This window comes from Bombus affinis, chromosome 4 (genome assembly GCF_024516045.1).
Source record: "Bombus affinis isolate iyBomAffi1 chromosome 4, iyBomAffi1.2, whole genome shotgun sequence".
Lineage (NCBI taxonomy): Eukaryota > Metazoa > Arthropoda > Insecta > Hymenoptera > Apidae > Bombus > Bombus affinis.
Window position 1 is genome coordinate 15,948,500 of NC_066347.1, and position 10,885 is coordinate 15,959,384.

Below are 10,885 nucleotides of genomic sequence, written 5' to 3' on the forward strand. Positions count from 1 at the left end.
GTCCGTCTCCCTGTGGCCCCTCTACAACCACCCATCCCATCCTTCCTTTCTCCCCCCTTCTACCCCCCCGTGCGAACGTATCCTCGTACTCGCAGCAGGCAGTACCAACCACCCCACCGACTACGAGAAGGGATGCAAATAACTGGTGATAACAACAGATAGCTGTGCCGGTACGGCTGACTCTATATCTGTGTCGGTGTACCACTACGCGGTGGCGGTTTAGGTTTCGGGGGCGAAGGGAGATCGAGGAAAAGAGCGTGGCAGGGTGGTAGAAGGGGGAGGGGATGACTGAGGGTGGTCGGCGCGGAGAGGCGCGCAAAGAGGACGAGTAACGGAGATAGAGGGAGATAGAAAGATACGACGGAAGATGAAGAGAGTACACAGAGGGTGGTCGTCGGTGGGAGTGAAGAGGCCGGCAGAAATCGTAGAGTAGCGAGAGTCAGAGAAGAGATGGCTTCGGCTGCGAGGGTAGAGGGAGTAAGAGGTGGCGGTGGAGGTGGAGAAGGAGGAGGGGTGACAACAGAAACCGGGTAGAAGGTAGCGAGATGGGGAGGGTTGGTCTCTCTGTTGGATGTGGAGAAGGGTGCAAAGAGAGTAGATAGACAGAGAGGAATGGATAAAATGAGGGAAATGAACGAACGAAGGGTAGAGAGAAAGGACTGAAACGAGTCAGCTTACTGGAGAAACGAGAAAGCGAGAAAAAGGTAGAGACGGAGATAGAAACACGGTGAAAAGGGGGTAAGGGCGAAGGTGGAAAAGAGAAAAGCTACGTGACTGTATAGTAGTGGTCCGAGGAAAGCGGCGATACGGAGGGTGACGCGAGGGGAGCATTCGAAGGGTGTGTAGACGGGTGTGGAGAGCGAAGGAGAGGAGGAAGCGGAGGGACGTCACTCGCTGTCGCATCGAGCGCGAGCGATGAGTGGCGCGCGCTCGCTCGTCTTTTGTTTGCGATACGATGCGACTGCCAGGCCTCATGACAGCGGTGATGGGCGGCGGGGGTGGTCCGTGGAGGAAAGGGATCACGGCGAGGAGGTGGGTCGGGGGCGTTGGAGGCAACGGCAGAGCGAGAGGGAGAGCCGACGGTGGTGTGCGACCGCGAGGATGAGCAAGAGGGCGCGGGGAGAGGGTAGGAGAACTGAGCTGGGTACCGGGTGAGAATCACAGAGGTACGCTACACTTAACGCGACCCATGCGTACATATGTTACATGGATGAGCGTACGTATATGAGCGTCGATACGTGCACGTAAATTTCTACTGCCGGCTTGTTCGGTGTATTGGGGCCTTGTTGTCAGCAGGTTGCCGGATGCACATCCACCTACGGATCTCTCTGCTCTTCTCTGCTCCACTCTTCTGCTCTACTCCGCTTTGCTTTGCCCGCGAGTAACGCACCGCTGTTGTATATGTATATATACGTTTGTATGTACATACGTGTGTGTATGATTGAGTATGTGTGTCTATCGAATGTATCGGGACTAGCAGCTATACATACGGTTGACGTACACGACGTTTTGGGGATAATCGTCTCTACTATCGTACGCGTACTATTGGATCAGACTTAGGTGAATGTTGTAGGGTCGTAAGAACGAGATGAACAGAAGAGAGACAGAGACGAATGTACGGATAAAAGGGAGCGTTGAGCAATTTCAGATTTGCTTCCGACACGAGTTGGTATTTCGTTTAGCAAGTTATTGAATCAGCAGCGCGGGTTTCGCGTTAACGCTAATTAACAGGTTATCGATATTTCTTTAACGAAGAAATTTTTCTGCTGGATAAATTGCGGTGAATAGCAGCTGTTCTTCCTTTTTGAAATTTTATATGATTCGCAAATTGATAAAGACTAACAATAATTTATCCTTAGAGATCAATAAATGCTACGTAATAAACGTACCAATATAATTTATTATTCTTATATTTCGACTTTTATATTAATTAATCGAATATTAATATCTTTTACAATATCACAAAGCATAATTCTATTCCCTTTTTATAATACTTTTTAATATTTTACCAACTTTTTTAAAATTCAATTAAAAATATGTAAATGAATGGTAAATTAAACAATTATTCGATAATAAAAAAAAATAAAAAGAGTGTGTCGTCTATCAAGTCAAAGAAATACATGTACCGTCCTGTGAACAGTAGAGTCTGTTCATTACGGGAAACTCCTACTGATCCCCGAGAATGTGTAGTTGTTTCACTGACTGGCCAAACATCCTACGCACGTGAATTCATACACAAGGTCGTAAACGATCATATCCAATAATAGGATTTCAACCAGCAATTTTTATGATAGGTATGACAGAAACGAATGCATCCTATCAGGCTGATTATTACGTAAAATCGTTATTACATTCGTTTGCTCTTGTAGCAATCATCAATGATTGAACGTATGCATGCACGCAAATGCTTCGCTTATCGGAGGCTTATTGTCAATATGACTGTTTGCATGCAGAACAGTAGATATGCCACATCTGTATTTGTCTTTTCAGTATTTCGGATCCTCTCTATTAATTCCCATTTCACGTCAACAATATTTGCGTTCTATTTTGAGGATGCACGTGTTCACGCGGCACGCGCGAAAGATACCACGTTTTCCATGAATTTCTCACGTGAGGATGTTGCCTTGCTCCATTCCCCTATTAGCTTTCTCTGTGATTGATATATAACCCTGCTACGAAGTCCTTAAGAGGTTTCGCGTCGAGTCTGGATTTATCGTGAATTTACGATAGCAAGCAAATTTTCATTCAGCTAGACATATTCTTCATAACTATTCTTATACCTATCTATAAAAAAGAATAAAGCGTTAATAATTCGAGTTTACAGATATTTCTCTACAATGAAATATTCCAATGCAGGTTTCTAACTTTCTTTTAAAGATTTTACATTTCTCGAATGTTCAGAGATCTCAAAACATGTTTCCAAAATATTTTAATAAAGTTTAAAATTGAAGACGTTATAAAGATTTTTTACCGTCACAGTCTATGTGAAAATCTGCATGGATTTTTTACAGAGTATTCTTTAGAATAACGACGACGCGACGGTTCACGATATGCCATAAATTACTGAACCGATTGATTTGAACTTTGGCGTACGTGCTGAGAATATCTCTATATCTCTTACTACTTTTGGATCAATATTTTTAACACATCTTTGCAGTTTGCAGAAGTTTCATGTGCCGCATATTTAAATTAACTCTCGGACACTACCATGGTTGTTCATGAAAAGTGAATTTTTTCCCAATTATCGTTTTCTAATAATACCATCGGAATATCGTGATGTTATTTGTAAAACAATTACAAACAATAACTTGTCTGCTTTTCATTTAATCTTGAATAATAATAAAATATGTAATTGTTTGAGCTTACTGATAGAAATCACTGAAATAAAAGAAAGCAATGAAATCTCACTCACAATAGATTCTAAATGTTACATTGAAATCTTGCTGCAATTTTGAAAAAATTATTGTGACGATACACGTTAGGCAACGATTTCTACGATGTTAATGATAAGGAATTGAAATCTTTCTGAAACAATTGAATTATCAATAAATATACATACCTGCAAAATTACTATGTCACAATCTGATTTGATTTTTTATATAAAAAAATCCGAACATCAACATCTAAATGTATCATTTAAATAGAACAGCTGTTTAATTTTTTCCAAGCGTAAAAGCGATACGGACTAAACGATTAAACTTAGTCAGGGCTTACGTTACAAAGTTTATCGGCAAGGGATTCTGTGTCCTTAATTGCACGACGTTCCGCGGCGAAACATTTTTGTTTCGCGACAGTGAGCGAGCAACGCCGCGGAAGCGCGACCGATGTTTTATTGTGACAAGGCTCAAGTGCGAGGTGTTCGGTGCACGGGAGGAAATATACAACCGCGAGCTTTAAAGTGCACCGATGCACCGCGCTCGAGAATTTCCGTGGATATAGAACGCGCACGGTTCGTAGGAGTATACGCGCCAACGCGACCACGTATTATTACGTAAGCATTCGATACTAAAGAATGCCGTGCACCAACCGTCGCGGTATTTTATTAAACGTTTCTCTATTTTAAATGGAAAAACGCGAATTTTTACCTTTGATAGAGAGGAAATGTTATGCTAAGAATAGGATAGGCGAAAAACATTTTAAATGGGAAGAAATTTGCGTGATTGTTGTTTAAATGTATATTATATTGAAATTATTTTGTAAATGGTCATTTAGAAATGGCTAATGCAGAAATGTTATATTAAATCCGTAGCATAGAATTTTGGAAAGTAAATTTATTTATATGTTTTAAGTAATTCTATTTCAAGATTTCAAGATCCTCATTGACAAACGCTTATCAATTATTGCAATCTTTTGAAATCGAAATTAAAATTTTGTCAAGATATTGTTTTAAAAGGTAAGCGGAGAAAAATCAGAACGAAAGAAAATGTTCGAAAAGAGTTGATATTTTCCGTCATCCTCGTTTAATTAAAAAGATATAATCATATTAAACGATGTAATTATATATTATCAACTATATTCGAACTGAATTTACTTTCTATATCTCTAAAAAGTTGTAGATATGAAAAATAAAATTCTATATTACTTCTGTCTTGCATAGAAACGCTTTATTCTCAGCTAGTAGATACATATGTTTCTTTTAAAATGTATATGTAAAGCATTCGAATCATTTGTCCGGAAGAATATCGGGAAGAAAATGGGGAAACCTGGCCGAAAATAACGGTTTGGTGATACGAAGAGGAGGCGAGGTAAGTTCGAGATGACAGAGTGGGGTCAGAGGATAACTCGGGTCTCGACCGGAGCTGCTTTTGACACGAATACGTTTATGCGATCACTTGGCCTCTCGTTTCTCACGTTAAGGCTCTGTCCACACCGACACCGGATCACTTATCGGTTATTTTATTTCAGGAAGGACCCGTCGCCGAGCTTCTTTGTAACTCAAGAAAAAAGATTTTCACCCGCTGATATTCTAAAGGGATATTTCAGCTAGGTCGCGAAATTTCCTTTTTTCCGTTTTTTCTCGTCTTCGCTCGCGCTTACTTGGATACGTCTGAATCTATAATGCTTTTGATATCAAGCTTTAGTCGGTTGGTATAATCGAGTCGCTTCGCGGTGAAATAAAAAAAAAAAAAAAAAAGACGGGGGAGGAAAGAGACAGAAGAGAAAAAGAAAGAAAATGAAATCCGCTGACGACAGAGCTTGGTTTTTAAGTGAATCGCGTCTGTAAACGCGACGTCGCGTAACACGAGTGCGCGAAACACCGCGAACCTATTAGCGCGTGAAATGGAGCGACTTGAAAGAAACGAATTCTATCCTCATCGAGGACGACGGTAATCTACGTAATCGCAGACACGCTTCAAAGCGTTCAACTTAATCCGAGATGCAGGAATTTTCTCGACTACTAACGCGTAATTAATTCGCGAGCAGCATCAATTAAATCGCGACTCACCGATTTCGCGAGTGCATACTTCTACAAATCGGTAGAACAAGAAAGGAAAGGCTTACTCTACCTCGGCCAACGTCCATTATATTAATACATCGGTATCGATTCTGTCGTTTAAAATCAACGATTTGAATAGAAGCATGCAGCGTGTCTTCGTATAATTACGAGCGGCGTAAAACAACGGCGACGGACGCACGGATTCGGCTTCGATATCGGCGCAAATTAAAAATAAAACGCAAGAGGGTCGCATTGTGATATCACCGCCAACTTCGAGGAACGTGAAAAGCGTGACGTACAAAATTTTTCTCTGTGTAATTGCGATAAAAGTATATCTATATATTTACATATATACATGTATATATGTGTATGCGGCAGAGTAAATTAACGTTTCGCGTGTAGCACCTTGCCAACGCAACGATATAAAAGAAACCGGTGCAAATGGGTTAAGGACGAGATACTTTTCACGAAAATCGCAACACGCTCGTGTGGTTCTTTTCTTGCCCGTTGACGCGTTTACTACTCAGCCCACCCATCCGGTGACTTCCGGTGACATGATGACGAGTATAACTCCCGGGCCATTCGGCGCATTAAACGCGAGGACAATTAAATGGCCCCTTCGCTGATTCCCGCCGGTAACTTATTCCCAAAGTTTCCAAACTTGGTCGCGCAAACAACTTTAATTAAATATCTACCAGCGATGCCTGCGCGCGTTCGTCGATGAACCACAGACGAAGAAGGGAGAGCTGGAAACAAACGAAAAGAAACGATCATCGAGCGAAGAACAAGAGGAAACGAAGAAAAGAAGGTAAAGTTAAAAAGGAGAAAGATTTACGGAGAAGAGATAGAGAAAAGTGAAAAAGCGAGAGAAGTAAACGTGAATACCTAATAATGTAATACTAGGCTAATTCTCTTTAGAAGACTCGGAATCGCGGTTTTCGTTAATGAAAATGAATAATGGACAGGGTAGATAATCATACCGCATTCGATGTACACAACCACCCCCAACCACGCCATTTTCTAATTGAGTCCATCATCGTATTGGCATACCACGGTTTTCGTTAATTGTAATGAATCGCGAGTCCCAGCAACGCCTGTATTAGGGTAAATACAAGACTGGCTATTTTTATTACGTGGAATCGAATTACATGTACGTTTCTGTAAACAAGAGATCAATGCGATATCAGAAAACCGTTTTAATGAAACATAACGAGAAAACTTGTCACGACTTACCCTCGGCCATAAACAACGTGATTTATATTCGTACGTGTAAATTATATAAATCCTGAATTTTTTAGAATACTACTTGAAGATACAGTTATTTGTCTGATTGCTTTTTAGTGTATCGATTTGATTAATTGTATGAATTGTAGACTGTAGTAAAATATTGACATTATGTGTATATATGATGTTTACTATGTTGATTAATTGAAACAATTTAATTGAAACAATTACTAATTAAGTTAAAATGTGAAAAATGTAATCCACAATAATAGTATGCCAACTATTTATCCATTTAACGCACTTACATGCCCGTGACATCTCTATGAAGAAATAAATAGTTTTTAATTTAATCTTTAATAAATTCAAGGAAGGCGTATAATTTAAGATCTCAGAATCTAAGTATACATATATATCTTATAAAAAATAGACGATACACCCATCTGTATTGTAAGTTGTTTTTTTATTATGAAAAGAATAATTACATACTCTTACTCTGTTAAATTTTCCATAGATACGTAAACATCCACAGTTTATTTATGATAATCGCATCGACACCGGCCAATCTTCGTAATCAACGTTCGTCATCAATCCGCCACTCTTGTGAAATCATTTCGATCTTGACTGGATGCATCAACGTGGAGTGAGCCGGGAACGAAAAATCTCTCTCTTTAGGAAAATTATCGACGGTTCGGAGGAGCGCGATCCAGTCGAAAAGCACCATTGATACGAAAACGAGTATCGACTTTGACTGTCCACCGACTCTCACCTTTGCCAGTGCGTTCCTTTTAATCTATCCGCGTGATGCAACGGACTGCAACGTTCTTCTGCCTCCGAGGGCTTTCGGATAGCAGTAGAGGAAGAGTGAATGAGAGAGAGGGAAGAAGGAGAGAAAAAAGAAGAGAAGATGTATGCGGAATCGCGCGCGTCGAGTACGTGGAACGCATTACACGATCATCGCGTACGGAAAGCCCAGATCAATTACATAATGGCGCGACTGAAACGGATGCTCTTCAACCACCGCCCCGAGCCCCCTTAGCCCCGTCCCACCCCAAAGCGTCCCTGCGCTCCTGGCACAGCCCCTTTCGCAAAGTGACTATAGAACAAAGGGTTGAGCCTCTTCTCTGCGGGCGCAGTAATTATTATGCTCTTTGACGATCCCTCTGTCTGTCAACGGTAACGCCAACGGAATCGATACTTCTAAAACTTTAATCGTTTCACGTATGAGTGACATGCTTTCGCGTTAAGCCGCATGTAAAAATATTTCACGTCCGCAGCCGAGCCTCGGGGGAAACGAGGAGGTGTCGAGAAGGGTACCATCCGTGTCGATGATTTTCCTTTCATCTGAATCGATGACTCGGTGGAGTAAAAACTTTATAGATCGGTAGATATAGGGAAAAGTTTCGATTTAGCTGTAAGATGTTTGGTTTGGCTGAGTGTGTCGTGCGAAGATTTCAGGTTGAGGGATTAATAATCGTCTAAAGGATTAATAATCGATAACGAGTTCTTCTTATTTAAGAAGAATGTACTTAAAATATCTTATCGAATACGATATCTCTTATTAGATATATCCATGTATTCGAAGATTTTGCAACCCATACACTGAGACACCTTAAACTTTAGGCCATTATGAACAGTGTATAGGTTCCAAGGACCTTGACCCATTGTGTAGATTTCAACAACTTCCACAGTCCCCATAGTTGATTATGTGGTTCCAATGTATGCCATATTGCTTAAATATTAAATATTATATTGTTATTGTAGTAAATATATTTAATTTAATTCTTAAACGATTAACTTTAGTTTGGGATCTGTTTCGTGTGGTATAAATAATCGTCGTGGATTGATACGTACGATTGATTGCGAAAAAGTCATGTTAACTATGAGAAATTGTGAAAATCGTATAATCATAAAAAATGTGTAGAAAATATTGTGTAACCACCCTAGAGAAATATTATTCTTTTCTTCAAGAAAGGTATATTCTGTCCCATTATTTCAATGATTTAGATAAATATGAATAGAAAGAATATTAAACCTGCAGACATGTTTGTCGACTTATTAGATAAACTTTCAGTCTTTTCAATTTTCGAATTTTAAATATTTAACACTATATTCTACAGGAACTACTAAGAGATATTCGATATTACTTCAGAGACGAACAGAAATAAATACATTCGATCAAAATACAACTAAACGCAGCACATAACAATTACATAATTTCTTATCGTGCCTATTACAGTGACTCAGACGTTGATAAAGGAACAAACAGATAAGAAATTGTTGACTCTATGTATAACAGTGAAGGAGAGGGAATACAGAAGATAAACGGAGGATCATGATATTGCCGAGAGTTAGATACTTTCCTGGATCAGTAGTGAAAAATGATAGGGCGCGATCGAGCTGGCGTCGCTGGGATCTCATTATACCCCGTGGAAAGACGAGATCGTCTCCGTAGAACTTCTTTTTCGCCTGGAAGGAAGGAGGGCCGCCCGTTTCACGATACAGAAACGCTTTCCTCGTTAGTCTTAATTTTCTCTTGCGGCCCGACATAGGCGACGACACTTCATATCGCGAACGACAGTACATTCGTGGGAGCGTTAATGACACCGTGGAATACACGCGATGAATAAGATCGTAATAACGAGTGCCAACCGTTGTTCGCAACGGACCCCTTAATTTTCCTGCCTAATGTTTGGATTAATTTTCCGTTCGTCTTTTTCGCGCGCCGCGTATTTACTTTTGTTGAAATAAAACAAAGAATGTAGGCCGCTGTCTCCTATCTGAATATGAAAATCTCTTTTGCAGCTGTATCGTCACAGATTCTCTGTGTATACATACAATATGCATGATACACACTTTCCGGCGAATCACAATTATAATATATATAAGTATATGTATATAATTTTGTTTCAGCGGAATATCGTCACTGCCAAATACTCAATAGCATCCTGGATAATTTAAAATATTATTTTGTTACTTCTGCAGGGGATGAGCGCGTACATATAAAGTGCGCGCTTATATTGTTCCTTTTTGATTCTACATTAAAACTGTTTCACAGTATTTTGTTGTTCCATTTTTTGTACGCGCATGTAGACATTTTATTTTGATATTTGAAATATACAAATGACTTCGTTATAAGTTTTAGTTGTTATTTTTCATAATAAATTCTTTATATATTTATCATCTTAAATAATCTTGTATAATAGATCGTTAAATTTGTACGAACCAATAATTCCACTAAAACGTAGAACGATATAACGTTAATCTTGTCATATTTTTAACACATTTTATTTTAATACTAATCAGTAAAGCTAAGTCAGGCAAAACTATTTTACATGCTTTTTTTTTAGAACTTAATATTTTCTGTAAAATGTCAAGTTCTTTAATAAGAGATATTACAGATCTTTGACCAGAACGTATCTAATGATACGAGGCGAAAAAGAACTGAAGGAAATGTCTGACTTTTCAAACGCGTTTCTGATGGCAGATATCGCGTATCACTACATACATACACGCATAATATGTACACAGACATATACCAGAGATGCTCTTGGCCCGAGCAAAATCTCAGCCCGCAGGAATGACAATAGACTGTCAGATAATGAATCCCCACTGTCACCCCCTTTACCATCTCACGTCCTAAAACCCACCCTTTGCCATGCTCTCTCTTTCTCTACCTGTCTTTTTCCCGCGCGTATTTCCTTTCCCTCGGCAGCGACGGGTTCGAAACCATCAACTTTTACTTATCGAAGAACAAACTTTTTCACGACATCGATATCATAATGATAAATTAGACTGATCGAATCGACGACGAAATAATATTTGTCCAGCTAATTATTTATTATACCATTCTGAGTTTATATATCTCTAGTTTAGAATTTTAAATGAAGAAATTTAGTGAAAATTACTTACATTAAACTTACATCTTAAGCGTTTATTTTAAACTGCATAAAATATGAAAAGATAACGGCCAATGTTTTGCTAATTCTATATTCTTTTTTTAATTTAAAGATACAACATTGCGATATTGCTGTTAGGGCTAATTTTCTTTAATAAGTAATTAGCTTTCTCCTTTCTATTTTGCCATATTACGCTTATTTTATATTAGTATTTTTTCTTTTTCTTTTTTCATTTCTTGTAATACAACCAAATTGGAATAAAAAGAGTCGTATTATTGCGTAAGCTAATAAACGATGTATGTAACTTTTACTTAGATCTCAGTTGTAT

The 10,885-nt window shown here is 39.1% G+C and overlaps 2 long non-coding RNA genes across 2 annotated transcripts; both read right to left on the reverse strand.

The window, feature by feature from the left end:
- Nucleotides 1-1,880: 1,880 nt before the first annotated feature.
- Nucleotides 1,881-4,360, reverse strand: LOC126915427 (uncharacterized). The gene is made up of 2 exons (XR_007710191.1): nt 3,560-4,360; nt 1,881-2,784 (listed from the first exon to the last, which is right to left on the reverse strand). It is a non-coding gene; the product is annotated as an uncharacterized LOC126915427 (long non-coding RNA).
- A 222-nt stretch (nt 4,361-4,582) lies between these two features.
- Nucleotides 4,583-7,701, reverse strand: LOC126915426 (uncharacterized). The gene is made up of 4 exons (XR_007710190.1): nt 7,148-7,701; nt 6,671-6,981; nt 6,418-6,595; nt 4,583-6,183 (listed from the first exon to the last, which is right to left on the reverse strand). It is a non-coding gene; the product is annotated as an uncharacterized LOC126915426 (long non-coding RNA).
- Nucleotides 7,702-10,885: the final 3,184 nt, after the last annotated feature.